The following is a 22,676-nucleotide window of genomic DNA, read 5'->3' on the forward strand; positions in this document are numbered from 1 at the left end:
ACAAAGTCAGACCAATCCTGAGACTGAGTTTTCTGGGTGTCTCTGAACAGCAACCTGTACTGCTCAGTTGTTAAGCCAAACCCATCAATCAGTGTATTCTTCAGGACTTGGTAATTGTTAGCATCCTCAGATCTAGTAGTGAGGAGCTTATCTCTACCTTTGCCTTCAAAGGAGAGCCACAAGATAGCTGCCCACTGGCTCTGGGGGACGCACTGGACAGTGCAGGTCCTCTCCAAAGCAGTCATCCATTTGTGGGTGTCATCCCCTTGTTTAAAGGGGGGCACTATCTTACTCAGGTGTCTAGTGTCTAAACTCCTGTCTTTTTCTCTAGGGAGAATGCTGCCACCAGTGGGGTCTGCCCCACTCAATTTCTGCTCTCTAGCAAAGGCAAGTCTCTCTTTGGCCAGGGCAAGTTCTTCCCTTTCAATCCTCAGATTGACTTCTCTCATCTTAGCTTCATGTTCTCTTCTCTGAGGGGATGTCATCCCTCTGTGAGAAGAGGCCTGAGAGCCATTGGTATGAATGGATCTGTTAGAGCCTCTGGAGAGAGACCTAACTCGTCCATTCCCAATGTTAAGCCTGCCTGAGAGGTGGCCTGGGGGTCCCCCAAGTCCATTTTCATGCCTGCTTAAGTTGGTCCTGGTGAGTCTACTGACCACTACCTGACCTTTGTCTGCCTCATCCCCTGACAACTCCTGATCCTCTTCCTCCTCGTCACTTCCTGTTCCATTGAGGTTGAGGTCAGGGTCCCCAAGGGTTCCCTCTAAGGGGGGCATACTCCCATCTGGATTAGAAGGGCCTGTGTTAGAAGCCCTCCTTGCATCATAAGTCTCTAAGAGACCTATCAAAAATGGGATGGTAGGGTTAGAACACTGTTTTAGCTTCCTGGAGGTACACACTTGTCTCATCTCCTGGAAGCTAAGAGCTGCATATCTTGACATGCCCTGTGGAGGGTCAACTGACAAAAGGGGAGCTTCTGTGTTCTCTCCTTTGTCAGACATGCTTTTCTAGTGAGGTGTAAGTGGTGCACTTACCTACACTATTTGTTTGCCTACTGATCCCTTGCTAAGAGTTGTAGTCAGGGTGTGCTAAGCCCTGTTAAACTACAACAGCTGGTTCAGTAGACCTCAGAGTATTCTAAGCTAAGTTATATGTACCATGGTACTTATGTGATCTTTCAAATGATATTCTTAGGATAATTGTGGTAAAACAACAGCAAGCTCAAATCCCACCGCTGCCACCAATGTGAGAAGTTGGCCTGATATATAGTGCTCACTATTCTAGTGATCACTGTGTATCATACCAAACGACCCTTATTGATGATTGGTTGTAAGTCAACCTTATAGACCAGCTATCCTAGTAGCATGGACAAGAGCAGTCTTTAGGCTAAACTGGGCGTGTTAGGCCAGCTGTTATACCATCACATATACCCCTTGAACACCAAGTGAAAGGACACCACACAAGTTGTTATGAAAATAAAAGGATATTTATTTATAACAAGTCTACCCTGAACTCTTTGAGTCAGGGAGCTAAGCACACAACAAAACTCTTAAGAAAATACTTTAAGTCGCACAATTTACACAAATGCCCGAGGGGCACGAAAAACCATATACACTAAAAGTGGAATGCGAAATACTAGCAGGTAAGTAACAAGATCCAGAGGCTTCAGGATCGCTAGGACTACACTACTGAACCTTCAGGTTAGGAGCAGGAGGCCTAGGGAGATCGGGTGCAGAGTGTGCACTCTCACGCGGGATGCGGGACAAAGTCTATGGAGGCTAGTATTCACAAAGTTACTGTTATCGGACGAATCTGACTAGATAGACTGAAAATTTGAATTTAATTTGAATTTGAATTTAAAAACATTTGTACAGCGCTCGCATACCCAGCGGTTTCATGGCGCTAGTGGTGATCAGTGGATGGCAGCAGCAGAGAGATTTAAGGGTAGGCTTGAGTGAACAAAAAAGTTTTAAGGTTTTTTCGGAACAGGGGGTAGGAAAGTGAGGTGCGCAGAGCAATCGGGAGGGAGTTCCAAAAAGTTGGAGCCAGGACAGTGAATCTCGCTCCGCCCGCCCTCTGCTTTTTAAAGCGGGGGATGGTAAGGAGGGCCAAATGGGCCGAGCGAAGTTCTCTGCCTGGACAGTATGGTTTGATGAGGGAACAGATGAACTCGGGAGCAGTGCCCGCTCTGGCTTGATAAGTAAGACAGCCGAGTTTAAACAGGGCACGCTCTCTTATGGGGAGCCAATGCAGAGTTTTGAGTAATGGGGTGACCCGATGATATCTGGGAAGGCCATGGATCAGGCGGGCCGCCTGATTCTGCACCAGTTGTAATCGATGGATCATGTATGCAGGGGCTCCGTTATAGACTATGTTACCGTAGTCTATACGGGACAGTACCATGGCCAGCATGATGATTTTTAAAGCTGGGGGGGAAAAGAAACGGGAAACTTTCCTAATTACTCTGAGAGAGAAGAAAGATGAGGAGACTACAGAGTTAACTTGTGGGAGAACAGTAAGCTGGGGATTAAGAAAGATTCCCAGGGTTTTCACTTTGGGAACCGGGAGTGGAGGGGCACCAAGGGAGGGGGGCCAGAAGGAAGAAGACCAGGGACTGCAGCCACCTCCGGTCAGGACCAGCTCGGTCTTGTCCGGATTGAGTTTGAGGTGGCTGCAGTTCATCCAATCTTGAATGAGGGTCATGATGGTTTGGACATTCAGGGCAGATGAAGATGAGTGGGTCAGGTTGAAGATTAACTGGAGGTCGTCCGCGTAATTGAACACGGTGACCTCCAGTTGCTGTAACATAAAAATGAGGGGGAAGATGTAGAGGTTAAACAAAAGAGGGGAAAGTGAAGAACCCTGGGGGACCCCGCATTCTACCTTATGAGAGGCCGCCGCAAAACCAGCCAAATGGACTCCTTGTGTTCTCCCAGCAAGAAAGGACTCCAGCCAAGAAAAGGCTAGGCCCTCTACACCCGCCGCCTTGACACGGTTAAGGAGGATGGTATGGTCCACCGTGTCAAAAGCGGCGGATAAGTCAAGGAGAATCAGGGCTTGCGGAAGGTTGATGTCAATGCCTTCACGCAGCTTGTCCATGACTGAGATGACCACTTTTTCGGTAGAATGCAGGGGACGGAAACCAGCTTGGCAAGGGGAGAGGCAATGGTTTGCCTCAATGTGAGTGCTCAGCGTGGCAGTGATGTGGGTTTCGAGAACCTTTGCAAGGTAGGGAAGGAGTGAAATGGGGCGGTAATTAGAAGCAGAGGAGGGATCGGCGTCCTATTTTTTTAACATTGGGATGACAGTCGCCGATTTGTGAGAAATGGGAACATGACCATGAATAAGTGAATCGTTGAGGAGGGTCAGAGGGGGGATGGGGCAGGCTAGGTAGACTTCCCTGAGTATGCAGGCAGGGGCAAGGTCCTGGGGTGAGCCTGATTTGACCCGTTGGAGCAGAGGACGAAGGGTGTCAATGGTTAGGAGTGGGAAGTTGGTCAGTTTAACAGTGGAGGGGGGGGGAGGGGTCCACAAAGGTGGGGGAAGGTGGGGGGATGTTGTGTTTAATTTTTACAACTTTGTCTATGAAGAACTCGTTTAGCGAGTCACAGAGGGATTGGGACGGGGGAATGGTTGATGTGGCTCTGGTGGATGAGGCAAGCTCATGAACAGTGGAGAAGATTTCTTTTGATTGTGACTCCGCAACCAGTATCCTGTGGGTGTAATATTCAGCCTTAGCTTCCAGGATGCTCTTTTTATAGGTTTGCAGAGTGGCCAGGTAAATTGTTTTTAAGGCAGGATCGTAAGTTCTTCGCCAGGCTCTTTCAGCCCTTCTTGCAGCAAGTTTTTTCTCTTTAAGGTCGGAGGTAAACCAACAATTGGCTGCATGGGCCCGTTTTACTGAGAGGCGCTTGAGGGGGCGAATTCGTCGCCTGCCCTCGTGAGCCAGTTGTTAATTGCGGCCAGCTGAGGGGCAGCTGTCAGACCAGTAAGATCCGGGCAGGTCGTGGCCAGGGCCGAACAGAAGGAGGGCATGTTTACCTTACCCCATTTCCGAACCCAGGTATTTTTGGGAAGGGGGGGTTTGACCGGGGGTGCTAGGGCAAGGGAAAATGTGATCGTGGAGTGATCTGACCATGGGCAAGGAGAAATAATGGGAGGAGTGGATGAAACATTCAGTGTCCAGATTTGGTCCAGCATGTGGCCATGTAGGTGGGTTGGACTGTGGATGAGCGGTACAAAATTCAAATTTTTCATGAGGCTGGTGAATTCCTTGGATTGGGGGCTTTCGGCCGGGTCATTGGGCCAGAAATTGAGGTCCCCTAATACTAGTACAGAAGAATGATTAACTACCAAAGTGGCCAGAAGGGTCTGGATATCGGGGAGGAACGAAGGAGTGGACTGGGGAGGACGGTAAATAAGAACAAAAGTGAGGGGGGCTTGATGGGAGGTAGAACGGGCTACGAGGAGGTCGACATCGGTGATAAGTGGGGAAGAAAGGATTTGAAAGTTGAAATCAGTACGAGCTATTAAAGCCACTCCACCACCCCGCTTGCCATCAGGGCGATCCGCACGAATGGCGGAATAAGTAGATGGTAAGGCGGCAAGCACGTTGGGCAGGGAGTCGGTCTTGAACCAGGTCTCAGTTAAGAACAGGAGATCTGGTTCATTGGTGTCGAGGTAGTCAAATAGCTCGTATTGGTGATTTACGGCGGACCTGGTGTTTAGAAGGGTAGCCGAGGTAGAAAACAATTGGGCAGAAGGGGCTGGGGGTGAAGGGGGAACAGGGGAGGATGTGGAGGCAGGTGAAGCAAGAAGTGATACTAATCCGGGGGGGGGGGGGATGGAGGAGGACTATATAGACCAAGGAGTTGTAGGCCAGTAGTGGTAGAGGAGTTGATACAGCCGGGGGACCACAAAAGGCATAACTGAGACGGAGTGTAGGTGATGTAACCAGCAGCGTCCAGTGCCCCTTGCCCCGGCCGGCCGCGGACGGGCGCAGACGGGCTTAACTCAGGCGCAACTCCGGCGCGCCTCCGTCGCGCCCGCTGCGCTCGTCCGCTGCGCTGCCTCATGATGCCTGTCTAAATAGGGGCGGAGCGGCGGGGGAGGGGCAGGGCTGTGGTGGAAAGCGAAGCCCAAGCCAAGATGGCGCCCGCTGCCGCTGGGAGCCCGCGAAAGACACGATCAGCCCCAGCCGGCAGCTCACCCCTAAAAGCCCAAGGATGTCAATACCTGCATAAGTTTAAGGTGGGTTAATAACAAGTTTAAAAGCAATCACAGCCAGAGTATCGCCTCCGCTCGCAATCAGCGGGGCGAGAGATGAGCGAAGTAGCAGCTCGCCAAGCACGACAAACGACAAAGGATCTGGACACTTAGATAGTGAACCTACGTTGGAGCACCGAAATGCTCAGGTTACCTAGCCCAGGGGCTGCGGCTGCATAGGGTTCAAAAGACGTCGGGAATCCTCGTTGAAGTCTATGGAGCCTGAAAGAAGAAGTTGCTGGCAGGCGACCAGTGAAGATGTCCGGAGTGATCCAAGCCTGGATCGAAGATGGAGATGACCTGAAAGCAGAGGGGACTCAGTTCTTAATCACTAGCCAGTGATTAGGTGGGCACCAGGATGGCACCGGCTGAAGTCACCTCGACCAGGTGAGTGGGCGACGCTGGACTCTGCTGTCCCTCGGACCAGGAGGCAATGTCGGCGACCAGGCTGGAGGTGCGAGCTGTCCCACGAAGGTGTCTGCTGACGGCGATGCTGGACCCAGGATTGGGGCAACAAACCTTGTCAACATCAAGCCCACGCGGTGGAGTCAAGATGGCGTCTGGAGTGGACCAGGAGGGTCCGGGGTGCTCCTCTCTTGGAAGGGAGCAAGGGCCAGTCTGGAGCAACCAGACCAGCGGTGTAATCGTCGTGGTTCGTCGTCAGGAGGGCCACTAGCCAGCAGGCAAGTGACCGGACAATGCGGTGAGCAGCAAAGAGCAGAAGGGCCCCACGCAGATCTCGTGGATGCTGGGGGGCTGGACTTCGGTGCTGGAGCTGCTCAGGGTCAGGGCTTCTCAAACCCCAAAGTACTCACTCGAGGATCCCTCGGCGGACGTGCTGGTTAAGCGTTGTGCAGTTTTGAAGATGGCCGGTCCCTTCAGGTCTCGTCACACCCATGAATCTCAGCTGGGCTGATGATGCAGGTAGAGGTCAGAGATGCCAGGGAATCCGGGTCTCGTCGAGCTGGGCAGTCTTGATCCGGAGGATGGACTTACAGCAAACCGCGATGCTTAGATGGTGCCTGCGGGTGCAGGGTGGCTACTCCTTAGCCACAAGGGAGAGTCTTCAGAAATGGTCAAGAGTCCTTTCGTGGAAAGTAGTCAGGATTCAGAATTATTTAATTTGGGAAGGGGGCCTGCTCCTACCTTTATTCAAGAAAAAGGGGGTGGCACGTGACTAGGTCCTGCCCATGGGTGGGACCAGGAGGGGGGTGGTTACACCCCTCTCCCTTGTCCGGACTTTCCCCAGCTCAGAGGCTGGTGTGCCCCTGGAACTGGTTCAAACCGGCAGATGCATAGTGAGCACCGGGGTGCCACTTGCAGTCACCTTCCTCTCAGCCCTGCCTACCTGGGATACACAAAACCCTGTCTGAGATGGTGCTAGCACTGCCCCTGACAGGAAACCCTTTGTCCAAGCTCTCCTCGCTGGAAGGACTCCCGGCAGCAGGAGGTCAGACTTGTGTCTGTGGTGGCAGCATCCATATTGTGATGCTGAGGCTCAAGTTAACTTTAACCGGGGTTCACAGTTACATACATGTCGTGTCCCTCTAGAAAGGTGGAATGCTAACCCCGTCGCCAGAATTGGCGAGGGGTTAGTATTCCAATCCGTATGACACCTTACTCGACATGTTTTGATAAAGCGATACCAAAGATAGCAAATAACCGCGAGGATTATAATGCACTTAAGAGTATATGGTACGCGTTATCATGGAACAGCTATTAGGACTTGGTTCCGCAAGCTGCAAACGGGCTCAGCTCATGCCAGAGCACCATCTCACATAATTCCAAGCACTCTGCCTCCAGGATTGATAAGGCCTGCCATAGGAGTGACTGATAGGAATACATGTGTCCATTTTAGGGTTAGATATAGGAATACTATATCTAAAGCAAAGGGTGATTACACCACCTTGCCCCAGCTGTCGTGCAGCCAGTTGTGTCAGATTTGGATGGCCAGCCAGGGGTGGCATAATACATGCTGCAGCCCCTGGTAGGCCCTGGGTACACCTATGCCCTGGATACCTAAGGTATGTACAGGGACTGATAAGGTGGCCCAGTACCAATTGGTAAATGCACCTAAGGTACATGTGTGTCAATTTAGAGAGAGAACAGCTAGGCTGTGGGTCTGATTAGCAGGCCCACAGCCAGGGAAAGTCGTAAACCAGTGAAGCAAAAAGCGAAAATCTGGGGTGATCATAGGATCGCAGACCCTACTCTCCTACAGTCAGTAAGGAATCTATCACTAACTAATGTCTCTTACAGATATATCATTACACAAGTAGTAACTTGTGCATCTGAAAGAGACAAGTTAGTGATAGATTCCTTACCTTAGAATAGATACCCCAGCAATACCAACCCCGGTGGTGGGTCTGCGAACCAATAATCACACCAGAAAGTCCTGGAGGACGTGACGGCCAAAGAAGCCATCCCTCTGGACTTGGCTGTCCAGGCAGTAGTGTCTTGCGAACGTGTGCAGCGAGGCTCACGTAGCTGCCTGACAAATGTCCTGCAAAGAGACTCCTCGGCCCAGGGCAGTAGTAGTCTCCGTGGCCCGAGTGGAATGGGCCCTCAGCCCAACAGGAGGTTCCTTTTTAGCCAAAGAGTAGCACGCTTGGATGCACAACTCGATCCACCGAGAGATGGTCTGTTTGTGCACCGTCCGTCCTTTCTTAGCGCCCACGTAACCAACAAAGAGTTGGTCATCCACCCGGAACTGGCGTGTGCGATCCAGATAGTATGAAAGCGCACGTTTTGGGTCCAGACGGTGGAGCCTCTCTTCCTCTTTCGAGGGATGCGGAGGTGGAAAGAAGGTGGGCAAGGTGATGGGCTGCCCGATGTGGAAGGCTGTGACTACCTTGGGCAGGAAAGAGGGTCTTGTCTGCAACACAACCTTGTCCGGATGGACAGAAAGGAAAGGAGGTTTAGAGGAAAGAGCCTGGAGCTCACTCACTCTCCTGGCAGAGGTGATGGCAACCAGGAAAGCAGTCTTTAGAGTAAGAAGGCGGATAGGACAGTTGTGAAGTGGCTCAAAGGGAGCGCACATCAGATAAGTAAGAACCAGGTTCAAGTCCCACTGAGGCATCATAAAGGGAACAGGTGGAAATGTGTGTGTGATGCCTTTCAGAAAACAATTTACAATAGGGGACTTGAACAAAGATGGTTGATCAGGCAGCCTTAGAAAGGCTGAAAGGGCAGAAAGGTAGCCCTTGATAGTGCCCAGAGCAGAGCCCTGCTGGGCAAGAGAAAGAAGGAAGAGAAGAACGTCAGAAAGAGGGGCAGAGAGAGGATCCACAGTCTTTGCTGTGCACCAAGCCACAAATCTATTCCACCTGCAGGCGTATACCGACTTTGTAGAGGGACGCCTGGCTGCCAGAATGATATTAGAGACTTCAGGAGGCAAGTCAAATGGCCTCAACTGTCACCGCTCAATCTCCAAGCATGTTTTCTTATTTTTTTATTTTACAGGCTTGTATAGCGCTGGCGTTGACTCCCATAGGAGTATCTCCGCGCTTTTGACATCTGCCACATTGCGTTCAGGAGACCGTTAGCTGTCTAGAAACTGAAAAGGAGTGTCTTTAGCATTTTCCTGAAAGGAAGGTATTCAGTACATAGCCTCAGGGTGTTGGGAAGACTGTTCCAGAGGGACGGGCCTGCTATTGAGAGGGCTTTGCTGCCCTGTCTTGCCTTCCTTGCCCTGGGTACTTCTAGAAGGCCCTGTTCGCTCGAGCGAAGTGAGCGCGAGGGTTTTTTAGGGGACAAATTTGGTGGCCAGATATGCAGGACCCATACCATTAATACTTTTATGTATGGTACAGCATACCTTAAATTTAGCCCTCTGTCTGACAGGTAGCCAATGGAGTTTTTCCAATAGGGGCTTAGAAGGTGAACGGGGGGGCGCATTTAGGACCAGACGGGCAGCCGTGTTCTGGACTACCTGCAGTCTTGTCATGACTCCCTCATTGGCAGAAAGCAGCAGGCCGTTACAATAGTCTAGACGACTCATGACTAGGGCTTGTACCAGTGTCCTTCTACTGGCATCTGGCAGGAGGGGGAAGATTTTACGTAGCATGCCGATTATGTGGAAGCAGGATCCCACCACCTCGTTGGCATGTTGCTTGAGGGAAAGTTCCTGGTCCAGCCGGACCCCCAGGTTCTTAACAGTTGGTTTCGGCTCCGGTACTGGGCCAAGGTCTTGTGGCCACCAGTCCGGAGTCCAGAGTCGTCTTGCCCCCCCAAACAACATGACTTCCGTCTTTCCAACATTGCATTGTAAAAAGTTGGAAGACATCCAGTGTGCCACTGCTTTCATTCCCAGGGAGAAGGAGTTCCTAACCTCGGGAGTCAAGGTTTTAAAGGGAAAGAGGAGTTGAGTATCATCCGCATAGGATATTGGAACAAATCCATATGCTCTCAAGATGTTAGCCAGGGGTGCCACATATATGTTGAAAAGAGTTGGGCTCAGGCATGAGCCCTGTGCCACCCCCTTGGTGATCTCAACTTCCTCTGACCGAAAACTGTCCATGGTTACTTGTTGGGTCCGTTTGGTTAGGAAACTTCTTATCCATTCAAGGGCTTCATTTTTCAGGCCGATGTTCTCTAGCCTGGCCATGAGGATGGAGTGAGATACGGTGTCAAACGCCGCAGACAGATCTAGTAGTACCAGGATGACGGAGAAACCCCTGTCCTGGTACATATGCAGATCGTCTGCGACTGACATTAGGGCGGTCTCCGTACTATGTTTGGGCCTGAAGCCGGATTGTGATGGGTCCAGTACTCCTGCAGATTCAATGTATCTCGACAGGTGTTTGTTCACGTGTTTTTCTGTGATTTTGCCCAGGAAGGGGAGTAAGGATATTGGTCTGAGATTGCTAAGCTCATTCCAGGGAATGGTGGTATTTTTCCTGAGAGGTTTGACCAATGCCTTTTTCCATCCAAGTGGGACTTGCCCCGTGCTGAGTGAGAGATTTATTAGTCTCTGGATGGTAGGTCCTAGATCTTTAGCTAGAGTGGGCATAATACGTGCAGGAATAGTGTCTGTAGGGGAGCCACTTTTTATCTGGGACGTGAGTACCAATAATTCCTCAATCTGAATAGGGGGAAATACAGAGAGGGAGTTCTCAGGAGGGAGTGGACTACCAGGGTTTATTGTGGGGTCATTTGTAGCTCTGTACGTCGAGTTGGAGAGTAGGATTTTGTCATATATGGCATCGATTTTTTGGGTAAAGAAGTGGGAGATGTCGTCACACAATTGTTGTGAGGCCACTTCCGGACTTTCACAGGCTGTAGGCTTAGTAAAGGTCAGTAAGATCTGATATAGAGTCTTGGAATTGTTGCCGGCCGCCAAAAGCTGTGAAGCTATATGGTTTTTCCGTGCTGAGCGAATGTCTTTGTGGTATGCTCTCAAAGACTCTTTATAGGTATGTTTATCGCTATCTAGGCGAGAGGCCCTCCATTTCTTTTCTAGCTTCCGTGTAGCTTGTTTGGATAGTCTGAGATTTTCCGAAAACCATATCTCCTGTTTAGGAGCGGGTTTTGGTTTAAAGGTTCTTAATGGAATGGTCTTGTCTATTGTGTGAAGCAGCATCTCTTCATATTCCTGTAGGGCTTTATCTATGTTCTCGCTTCCACTCAATTTGGGCTTTCCAAGTGCTTTGCAAAAATTTTCTTGGGTTAATCTGTGCCAGGGTCTTCTTTTACTGGGTAAGATGAGATGTTTTTGGTCATGTGGGGTAGGAGGGGGGGTGGAGAATTCTAAAACATAGTGGTCTGTCCAATCTACTTGGTAAGGGAGGGAGCATTCAATTTGTAGAGAGTTAGTAAAGATTAGGTCCAACGTGTGTCCTGCCATATGGGTGGGCCCGTTGTTGACCTGTCTTAAGCCCAGTGAGCTAAGATCACTGATGAAGGTTTTAGTTTCCGAATTGTTTTCTACCTCACTGTGAATATTGAAATCCCCTAAGAGGAGGAAGTCTGAGTTATCATATACATGAGGTGCCAAAGCTTCCATTAATGTTACAGAGGTGTTATTACATGGACCAGGGGGGCGATATATTAACGCTCCCTTCCTGCTAGAATTTGTGGAAAATTGAAGATTAAAAATCGTAAGTTCTAGTTCAGGGGTGCATATTTCGTCCAGAATTTTAACATTGATTTCCTCCTTGTGTACTATCGCTATCCCTCCTCCGATTTTCAAGGGGCGATCCACCCTGGCTACTTTGTAGCCTGTTGGGATTCCCAGTGTTATAACGGGAATTAGGTGGGGTTTGAGCCAGGTTTCCGTTAGGAAGCATAGGTCCGGTTCCCTACTGGAGATCAGATCCCATACTTCAACGGCATGTTTTGACAGTGACCTGATATTACAAAGCAGGTTTTTATTGTTGAGGGCGTTTTTACTAGTGGTCTTAATCTTGGTGTTGGTAGATTCATCAGATGGAGACCTTATTTCCGGTTGGTAGTTCTGAAGGCAAGGTTTGGTGGTGGAGACTGGACAGGTTCGGGTGGAGGACCGTCCCCTGTTACGGCGACAGAAGGTCCTCCTGAAGAGGCAGACGAACCGGGGGATCGACTGACATACTGAGTAGCTCGGGATACCAGTACCTTCGTGCCCAGTCCGGAGCCACAAGGATGACTTGGGCCCGGTCGCGTTTGATCTTCTTCAGCACTGTGGGCAGAAGTGGTATAGGCGGAAAGGAGTACAACAGACCGCAACTCCACTCGCGACGAAAAGCGTCTCCGAGCGAGTGCCGCCTTGGAAATTCCAACGCGCAGAACTGATGACATTGCGCTTTCTCTTCTGTGGCGATTAGATCTAACCAAGGCTCTCCCGACTGCCGAAAGAGACCTTGCGCCACGTCCGAGTTCAGACGCCATTCGTGATCCATCATTCAACGGCGGCTGAGTTCGTCCGCCCTGGCGTTCAGAGAACCTGCCAGGTGTTGAACCACCAGGGTCACGCCCTGATGTTCCAGCCACTGCCAAAGGCCCAAAGCCTCCTGGCAGAGGGTCCACGACCCCACCCCGCCCTGTTTGTTGCAGTACCACATGGGGGTGGTGTTGTCCGTGAACACCTGCACTACACTCCCCCGGACAGAGGGGAGGAATGCCTTCAGTGCAAGACGAATCGCCCGCAGCTCCAAAAGGTTGATATGGAGCCGGGACTCCGCCGGAGACCAGAGGCCTCTGATCTCCGCCTCTCCCATGTGGCCTCCCCAGCCCTGGAGGGACGCGTCCGTCACAACTACGTGCTCCGGTTGGGGAAGGGAGAGGAATCTGTGCTGACCCAATCACGGTCCGCGAGCCACCACTGCAGCTGTCTTGCAGTGCCCTCCGAGATCAGGACAAGGTCGGACAGGTTGGCCTGATGCTGGGCCCACTGAAACTTCAGGTCCACTGCAGAGCCCGCATCTGCCAACGGGCGTGATGCACCAGAAGGATGCAGGAAGCCATCAGCCACAGAAGCCGCAGCGTCAACCTGACCGAGACTCGGGATAAAGGCTGAAAGATCGGAATCAGAGCCTGAATAATCCGAACCCGCTGCTCGGGGGGATAAACCCGAAACTGCGCCGAGTCGAGAACCGCTCCAATGAACAGGAGCTTCTGAGAGGGACACATGTGTGACTTCAGCAGGTCGATGGAGAACCCCAGCAGGTGCAGGAGATCCGCCGTCGTCTGGAGGTGGCTGACGACTGTCTGGATGCGAGCCCGCCTTCAACAACCAGTCGTCGAGGTAGGGGAAGACTGAAACCCCTAACCTGCGCAGATGAGCTGCGACCACCGCCATCACTTTCGTGAATACCAGTGGGGCGCTGGTAAGGCCGAAGGGGAGCACAGTAAACTGAACGTGCTCGTGGCCTACTACGAACCGCAGGTAACGCCGGTGGTCCGGCAGGACGGGAATGTGGAAATAAACGTCCTGCAAGTCCAACGCTACCATCCAGTCTCTTGGGTCCAGGGCAGCTAAGACCTGAGCCAGTGTCAGCATTTTGAACTTCTCCTTCCGGAGGAAGCCGTTGACGTTCCATAGATCCAGGAAAGGGAGTAGGCCCCCTTTGCCCTTCTTGGGTACCAGAAAGTAGTGGGAGTAGCAACCACACCCTACTTCTGGCCCAGGAACGTGCTCGATGGCCCCCTTGGCCAAGAGGGCCGTAGCTTCCTCCTGCAGAAGCCGCATATGATCCCCTGATACACGGTGGTATTGCGGTGGCATGGCTTGAGGGGTCGTCTCGAAGGGGAGGGAGTAGCCCCTTCGGACGATTTGCAGCATCCACCTGTCCGATGTAACAGTGCGCCAGTGGGAGTGGTGATGGCGAACCCTGCCCCCCACTGGCGTCACATGGGCCTGAAAGCACGGACTAGGAGGGTTTTGAGGCGGGTGCTGCAGGGGAAGGTGTGGACTGGCCTCGCCGTTGTCCCCGACCACCTCCACGGCGATTTCCACGGCCGCCACCACGTTGGATGTTAGTCTGCGGTGCGTGGCTGGCAGCACGTGTGGGGGCGCCCCTTCCTTGGCCACGAAAGGAGCGAAAGGCACCCGTTTGCTGGCGCGGGCCGAGAGGCCCAAGGACTTGGCCGTAGCCCTGGAGTCCTTAAAGCGCTCAAGCGCGTGGTCTGCCTTGTCGCCGAACAGGCGACGGCCATCAAACGGCATTTCCATGAGTGTATTCTGGACATCGGCTGAAAAGTTGTCGGAACTCAAACAGGCGTGGCGACGAATCGCCACCGTTGTGCCATCGCTCTGCCCAGTGAGTCGGTGGTATCCAGCCCACACCGGATAGAATATTTTTCTGCATCCCGGCCTTCCACAAGGACCTGGCCGAGTTTGGCCCGTACCTCCAACAGCCACTCTGGCAGCAATTCCGCGACCGTGTCCCACAGAGAGTGGGTTTAGCTGCCCAAGAGGCATGCGGTGTTCGAAGACCGCAGTCCCAGACTCAGGGAGGAGAATACCTTTTTGCTGTACTGCTCATACCTCTTGAATTCCCTGTCCGGCAGAGCCGACGGGAATGCGGTCTCGGAATTCGAAGCCTGGATGACAAGGCTCTCGGGGGTAGGGTCAGTGGATAGGAAACATGGGTCGCCCTGGGCCGGGCGGTGGCGTCTGGCCACGTTCCTATCTATGGGCGAACCCGTAGCGGGCCTGGACCAAGTGCCCAAATGAACGTCAGTCAAGGCCTCATTGAACGGCAGCAGAGGCTCAGCCGAGCTTGACTGCGGTTTTCGGACCTCGGTGAGGAGGTTAGTTCTCACGGCCGCGATGGGGACCTCAAGGCCCAAGGCCTTGGCCGCTCGCGTCAACACCACACTGTAGGTTACCCCCTCCTCCGTAGCCACGGTAGGAGGCGAGACAAAGCCAGTGTCTGGCGAGGTGTCCAGACCACTGGCATTCCCAAGTCCACCTGTCCAGTCTTCTTGGGACTGACACTCCTGTGTCAGAGGGTCCTCAGACCCCTCCCAATACTCCTCATCACCCATCTCCTGATAATCAGGGTTGTCAAAGGATGGGGCCGGTTCATAGAAGGTAAACTCCCCAAGCGGCGTCGAAAGCGGTGCCCAGCGGCGCCGTTCCGACGCCGGAACCGGATCGAGGGAGGCATCGGGGACGGCGCCGCCCGAGGGCGGCGCCGGAGCTAACACCTGAGGGATCGTCACCGGTGAGGTCGTCAGGTCAACCGGCGACGACCCGGATACTGAAGCGGATCCAGCAGGGCCGGCGGCGTCGGGGCCGAAGCACCCGACGGCGTCGGGGCCCGAAGCACTCGACCCGCTAGGGCCCGCAGATGGGTCCGCTGGGCCCGAAGGCGCCGCGGAGCCCGTCGGAGAAGCGAAGGCCCTAATGGCCATGAGGAAGCGCTCGATCTGCCCCGGCTTCGCGTTCTGCCCACGGACTGGAGGGTGTGGGGCAGGCCGCGACGCCCGCGACTCCGACGGAGCCACGTGGGCGGTGTCACCCAAACCCCCGGCTGCGCTGCGCGAGTCGGAAGAGCGATGACGTCTCTTCGACTTCTTGTGCTTACCTGACGACTTCGACCCGGAGGAGTGATGTCGACTCCCGGAGCTGTGATAGCTCCTACCCCGTGACCTGTCCCTCGACCTCCGTTGGGACCGGGATCTCTTGCGGCGCGGGGCTGACTGCCGGAGCTCGAGTCGCTTGCAGGACCGCTCCCACCTAGCTTTCGAAGTCAGGGCTCGACAGTCGGAGCAGGCCTTGTCGTTGTGGTCAAAGCCGAGACAGTGGAGACACCGACGGTGAGGGTCGGTGACCGACATCAGTCGGTCACAATCCTCACAAGGCTTGAAACCTGGCATCCCTATCGGCACCGTCCGGAGTCACAAGACTCAAGAAAAAATTATCAAAAGGGATCAAAAAAGTTTAGTCAAAAATTGACTGAGGTACCACTTTTTCCAGATCTACGCTGCTGGCGTGGGAAAAAGAAGAACTGACGTCAGCACGCGGAGGCGGCATCTAAGTACGACGTCATCACGGCGCCCACGATGCCGACGACAGACGCGGAGCCGCAGACGATGCCTACCGACGCGCAAGGGTACTGCTACGCAAAAAGTTCCGGATCCAGTCTGACGCCTGGGGATATTCTAAGGTAAGGAATCTATCACTAACGTGTCTCTTTCAGATACATGTCCCAGAATGCTGTATAACAAATCCTTCTTGGTATTATGTACTCCCCCACGCCCCAATTACCAGTGCAATGATTCTGTATAACCAATATCCACAATAATAGAAAACCCAGACAAGAGTATATTGTCCTCAGGTTTTGTTCACAGTCCTTCTTCATGAAAGTGGTGCCAACTTCACAGTCTTTAAAATGCCTGTCATATTAGCATGCTCAATCCTGAACGGCCGTGACCGGAAACCCAACTCCTGTGCCATTAAGAGCATGCACGCCTACACAGGTCTGAAGGTGTTTTAAAGTTGTTTTTTTTTTAAACTAGGATTACTTTAGTATGCATCTCACCATCACCTTTAAAAATTGTGCAATCTGACTGCCTTCCCATTATGCAATATGTTGTCAATTCAAGGAGAGAACGTTTTTGATATCTATGACAATACCCAACTATGATTTTGATAATCGTGAAGTGAGTTGGTTGTTTATAGATTCAGGGAGACTACGTATGAGTAATACCTAATTTTACAGTAAATCAACGTTGCCTTCTTTGCATTTATAAGACAATTAAATGCAATGGCTTGCAGGAAAAAAAAATCTGGGTATCATCTGCTCTGGATTCAAAATCACTGCAACAGAATTTAGCAAATGCGCTGCTTCGGATTATGTTTGATGTATAGCTTGATGCCATGCCATGTTTAACTCGTAAAATATATCTCTTCATGTCTTTCAGGACCCTCCTCTTCCCACCCAGGCCCTGCTAGCAGAGAGCTGCTCTTAGGGGACACTTCTCTGCTGATGCAGTCTTTTATTCTAGAGATGAGTGTTACATCTTTACCGGAGTATGGAATGTAACTCGCAGCCTCTGGGCAGGGAGAAGTGGCAGTGGGGGTGGCGGCGATGGGCAAGTTGGTTGGGGGGCTGCAGCACTGACCTTGAGATGCTGAGGACTGCCAGTAGGGTATGTGGAAGGAATCAAAGAACAAGCATTGGCATAGCCAATTGGTCTAGCTTTTTTGACCCTATAAGTATTTAGTTATGCAGCAGAATATCCTTGGTGCAACAACACCAACTGTTGCATGGCTAAACACTTTTAAGGTCCCAAATGTGAGACCTATTGGCTATGCCAATGCTTGTTTTTTGAGGGCATGGACTTTGGGGACGTATGTATGCATTGAAGAGTTATGGTGAAAAGGAGGACCCTTGCAGTACTCCACCGTCCAATTGGATTTTGGGTGATTTGGGTGATTTGGGACTTAGGTGATTTAAACAGGGTCAAAAAGACTGATTTAATTTGGCCCTTTAAAAAGGAGGTGATCTAGTCAAGCCCTGGGCCCTGCAACCCCGTGATCTTGAGAAAGCTCTCCAGGAGATTTTGGTCCACCGTGTCAGCGCCGGGATGTTGTTCCTGTCGCATTCTCCATGCAGGTCATCAATCACTAGGAGAATTACTGATTCTGTGGAATAAAGCGGACGGAAACCTGCCTGACAGTGATCTAGCCATTTGGAATCCTCCCAAAAACAACAAAGGCTTTGTGCCACATGTTTTTCCAGGACCTTTGCAAAGAAAGGTAAATTTTTCGGTGTGATTGGATCTTTTCTTCAAGTCCCAATATACAAATGATTTTGGGCCTGATGGAGAGTTTGGGGGATGGGTACACAGTCACAAAGGTGATGGATAACCCACCTCCCATTTTGCAAGTGCACTTTATCCTGATGCACTTGTAATACGGCAGGCGAGATACCCGCCATATTTGTGGCGGAGTAACCATCTGCTAAACTCCAAAATAGGTCCCTAATTCCGTTTTAGAGGTTAACAACAATCCCACTTTGTCCATATTGGAAACATAGACAGAATCAGGATTAAGAGCTCATTAGGAAAACCTGCATATATAGTACTTCTCCCTTCGAATCAGAAGGACTCTGGCGAAGCATATTAGTGAGCACGCAACCAGAATCATGGGAAAAGATTCTGAAATTGATGTGAAAATAAAATGCACTATTATTCTCGATTCGAAAATGAAAACTGGATAATTCCATGGGAATTCTGCCCCGGCAAAAAACTGATATCACAGTATCTGTATTTTCCATTAGCAAAGTTGCAAGTTAGGTTTCCCAGCCCACTTGTAATGGTGGCGAATCACTTTGAAGCCTGCTCGGTAATACAAATATTGTAAAACTACTGAACAGAATTTAGCAAAACTGTAAAATATTTATTCTGAGTAAACTTCCATCTTAATGCCAAGTTTGGTATAATTCTTTTCAACAGTTTTTACTGTCATGGAGACCAGTGTCTTAATTTAGAGTTCTGTGGTGAGGGTATTCCATCACAACTGTGATGGAAGACCATCTTAACCAATCTCGTGGTTCCTTAAGTAGAAGGCGTAGGTTCTGTCACTGACATATACCTCCAACAGCCCGATGGAATAAGGGCCATCAGAGTTTTGGCCATCCCAACGCTCGCCCAATTTAAATTGCGCGATCGAATGGGCAGTTTTCACTCCACCTTACCCCCATGAAAAAACTTACAGTAAGGGACAGTGAAAATATTTAAATGGCCTCAACACCAAGAGAGGCAACTCCAATGGTTTGGGGGTCATTTTTGTTTAATAATAAAACAAAACCCTGCTGTGGGAATTTGTTTTGAAAGATAAAGTGTTGACAGGGGCCTGTCTTGTTTGATGGAGCCATCCATCAAACGTTTAATACATTAACAGGAACCGCCTGACAGATGGTGAGGTTGTCTGCAAGATAAGTGCGGGTGCTGGTCGGGATGGCTTTGAAAATGAAAATAAATAGAAAACATCCCACAGAAAGTACCACCATTTGAATAGAAAAAATATATATATATCTAGTCAGCAGCTACATGTTGCGATTAATATTCAAAATAATAGTAGCCTTGAAAAAAATATGTGTATAAGCCATTTTAGCTAAAACTAGTTTCTAGTTATGTCGTGCATGATTTTCATTAAATGGCCCATCTGGTGAATGACGTCAGAATACATCTCAAAAAACTTTGTCAAACAAAGGAACGCTCTAGAATGCATATTGCTGGTGACAGCGATACTGGACTGGGTAAAGAAAACTGTTGGAAGCTGGTTCTTTATGTGATATATATCAGTAATATGATACACTGTGTAAAGAGCCCAGGGGTTCCCTTACTAGGGACAGGGGCTTCTTATGCAACCCCAAAGTGCTCGATTAGGGGTTAGTGTGGTCGAGCAGCCTTAGGCTTAACACAGAGGAGTATACGACATTTCCAAATTTACACACGACTCAAGAAGGAGATCCACACCAATTTATAAAATTAGCAAGTCCCTTTATATATGTTTAGGCATCAGAGAAAAATCATTCAGATAAGTACATTTTTTAATTTAAATTGTTTTCACTTTAAAAAGTGGACACAGTGCAATTTCTGAGTTCTGCAAAGTTATCCTTTGAAGGAAGAACAAGTTCAGCAAAGAGGTACAGTACAATGTTGTACTGGACCAATCTCCAGGAGTTAAGGTGAGTGGTGGGCAAGGTCCAAGGCAGCAAAAGCAACACTCCACCAGCAGCACAGGGGCGGCCGAGTGAAGGCTGTAAAACAGTTTAGGAGACCAATGCATTTCCAGGCAGATTAGTCACTGCCGAAAGAGGCTGCAGGCTCTGGCTAGGAGGTCAGTCGGGCTGAACCAGCAAGTGGACTCAGGCCTGGTGATGTTCGGGGATGGTGGGACACCTTTGGTCCTCTTCTCTAAGGCACAGGGGCAACTGGTTCAGTGGTGTCCTTGGGCGTCAGGTTTTCTCTTACCGGAGCAGTCGTAGTTGAGGGGACCTGTGTGCAGAGGCTGCAGGCGCAGTTGGAGAGTCCAGAAGGGGTGAAACCACAAAGGACTCAAGCTCTGAAGGGCTGGAGGACCTTGTTGACACAGTTGGCCCACTTCAACTTGGGCCGGAAGCAACAAGTGCAGTGGTGGCTTCAGGTGACGGGTTTTAGCAGTTCCGGAGGCCTCAGTCTCCTCTTTTGGAGTTTCTTCACAGGTCCGCTGTTCACAGGACGTCTTTTCAAAGGCAGGCAGTCCTCCCAGGTTTATGGAGTCAACAGCTGCAGTAAGAGTTGACTTTGGCACGGTTTTCAAAGAGGAACACTGACAGGCCAGTAGGGTTGGTACCAGGTCAGTTGCTTCTTCTCCCTTCTCTGCTTTTGTGGCTTTTTGATGTCCTCTCTCTTCTTAGATCCTCAGGATCTCCTTCTCTGGGGCCAGGGGCTCCTTTAAATACTGAATTTAGAGGTGTTAGGCGAGTGTAGGGTAGTAGCCAATGGGTTAATGACTCTTGGGGTCACTACGCTCGCTGTATGATCAGTTCATACGGGAAATGAGCATAACCCTGTCCCAGGATTCCTATGTATGTCATCACAAAGATGGCTACATCTGAAACACCATGTCCACCTCACTGTAGCCCACTTTAGGGGTGGTACTAGCCTGGCAATGGTATGCCTACCTGAATAGCTAATTGTCCCACCTGTCCAGGTGCCAAGTGGATATTAGACTGGGGCGGGGCTTCCTCTCTTGTGAGGGGAGCCAGACTCAGATTCCAAAGGCGGCAGCTTCTTTGAAGCTCGCTGGCCCAAGGAGACTAATCAGCAGGTCATCCTGAGGGAGGGGGAGTTACACCCTCTTCCCGGACAGGTTTTAATTTTGGGTCTCCTGTGAGCAAAAGGCTCTCAACCTAGTAGGTCAGACCAGCGTCTCGAGTGGCAGGCTGGCAGAAACCAGTCAGCAAGTACACTAGAGGCTGGTAGGTTTTTAGGGGGGACCTCTAAGGTGCCGTCTGGGTGCATGTATTGGTAAATCCACTACTGTGTCAGTGTGGATTTAACGAAACAAGATGTTTGATTTCAAACATCCAAATCTTCAGTGAAGCCATCATTTAGCTGGGGAACTCATTTTCTCCAGTGACCAGCACATGTCTCAAGATGGCTTTCCTGGTCACTTGTACAGGCAGTAATAGGACTGAACAGCACATGGACATAGCTGCTCATGCAGGTATGACCTAACATGCAATATTCAGCACCCTGCCTTAGGGCTGTTAGGCCTGCTGTAGGGGTGACTTACAAATATTACATGCAGTGTTAGAAACATGGCACACAGGGGTGTGTGGCATGTCGTGTTTTCACTAAGACACGCAGCTTGCAATGGCAGTTGTGGATGTGCTAGGTTAGGGGTCCTTAGGAGTGGCACAATTCATGCTGCACTCCTTGGGGACCCTCTTTAGTACATCAGGCTCTAGGTACGGGGGGTACCATTTACTAGGTCATCCAGAGGGTGCTAAAGGTTTTGCCAAATGGGGGAACAATTGTACAGTTTTTAGGGAAAGAACACTGGTACTGGGGACCTGGTTAGCAAGAACCCAGTGAACCTCCTGTCAATATTGCATCAAATACCAGGCAAAAGGCGGGTGGGGTAGTGGGGGGGGAGTACTGAAGCAACCCAGTTTCGTATCACTTACAATTCTGTTAACCACCCCCTGAGGTAAGTGTCCTTTGTTGGCTGCCTTGCCATGAATGTTGTTCATTGGCACTCTGCCCTTGGTCGTGGTGGTATTGCACAAGTGCTCAGTGAGGCGTATTGCATCGCAGTCTGCTGATAGGTTATTCTCTTCAAACTGGGGGAGGGGGTCTTAACTAATCCGGGGGTTGAGGGGGACACCAGGCTCCTGGTCAAAAACAAATGATCAGCAGTCAGTAACTTTGTAATGGCCCATTCTTAGAAGGTTTAACATAACTCTAATGTTTAAATAAGACTAACACACTTAAACATTGCAAATTAAATAGAATAATTGTGAAAGATTCTGCAGGGCAGGGCACAATGATTTTTTTAATACTGGGGGCGTGGCATTAGAAAGTTTGAAGACCACTGTGTTAGGTGATATTTTGCAGTATACTAACACGGATCACCATTGTGTGTAGTGCAATAGCAGAGCTGCAGTCAGTAAAGCCATGTGATCTCATTGGCAGTGGAGCAGGCTAGCAAACCATCATCATCATCATTAATCTTTATTCGGATATGCATTATCCATAAAAGTACAAACATTACTCATAATCAAATGCATAGTCCATGCATAGTCCATCATCATTAAAATATAAAAATAAAACTCATCGACTAGTCAATTAAAATATTACTAAATTATCCATATCTTCGATATCATCTTCGATGTTAAAGTGACAATGTGCAAAGCGCAATTCACGAAAGAGCAGCTAAGAATGGGCAATTCATTAAATCTCTAAAAGGTTACAATTAGCAGCTTTGAATAGGAGTGCAAGTGTGCATAGTGCAAAATATAGATTAAAACAATACATAGTCCAAAATATGGTACAACTTAATCCAGCAATCAATCATCAATTCATAGAGGAACGTGAGCGGATGGCCATTTTCAAGAAAGTGCACACTCGATACGTTATGTCATCATCTTTAAGCTGGAGAATAATTTTGTATGCAACCTTGAAATCCGTTATTCCCTTTGCCCTGAAAAACGGTATCAATAACTGCCTACTATAATTTTGATAAAAAGAGCAAAAGAAAAAAAAATGTAGCATAGACTGTTTCCTTAAGTTGCCACATGGGCAAACCAGATTCTCAATATTAGGTTGATAACCTATGGGGAAGCACAACAGATACTTTATTGAGGCCGATCTAAGACGAAAAAGAAGACTTCGCTTCCAGCGAGTAATGTCTCTTAAGAGATAACTAATGGGAGAGCATAGAGGGGATCCGGCCTCGCCTGTCATTAAAATATATTGTTTCACAGATG

This window comes from Lissotriton vulgaris, chromosome 12 (assembly GCF_964263255.1).
Source record: "Lissotriton vulgaris chromosome 12, aLisVul1.2, whole genome shotgun sequence".
In the NCBI taxonomy this organism is placed as follows: Eukaryota; Metazoa; Chordata; class Amphibia; order Caudata; family Salamandridae; genus Lissotriton; species Lissotriton vulgaris.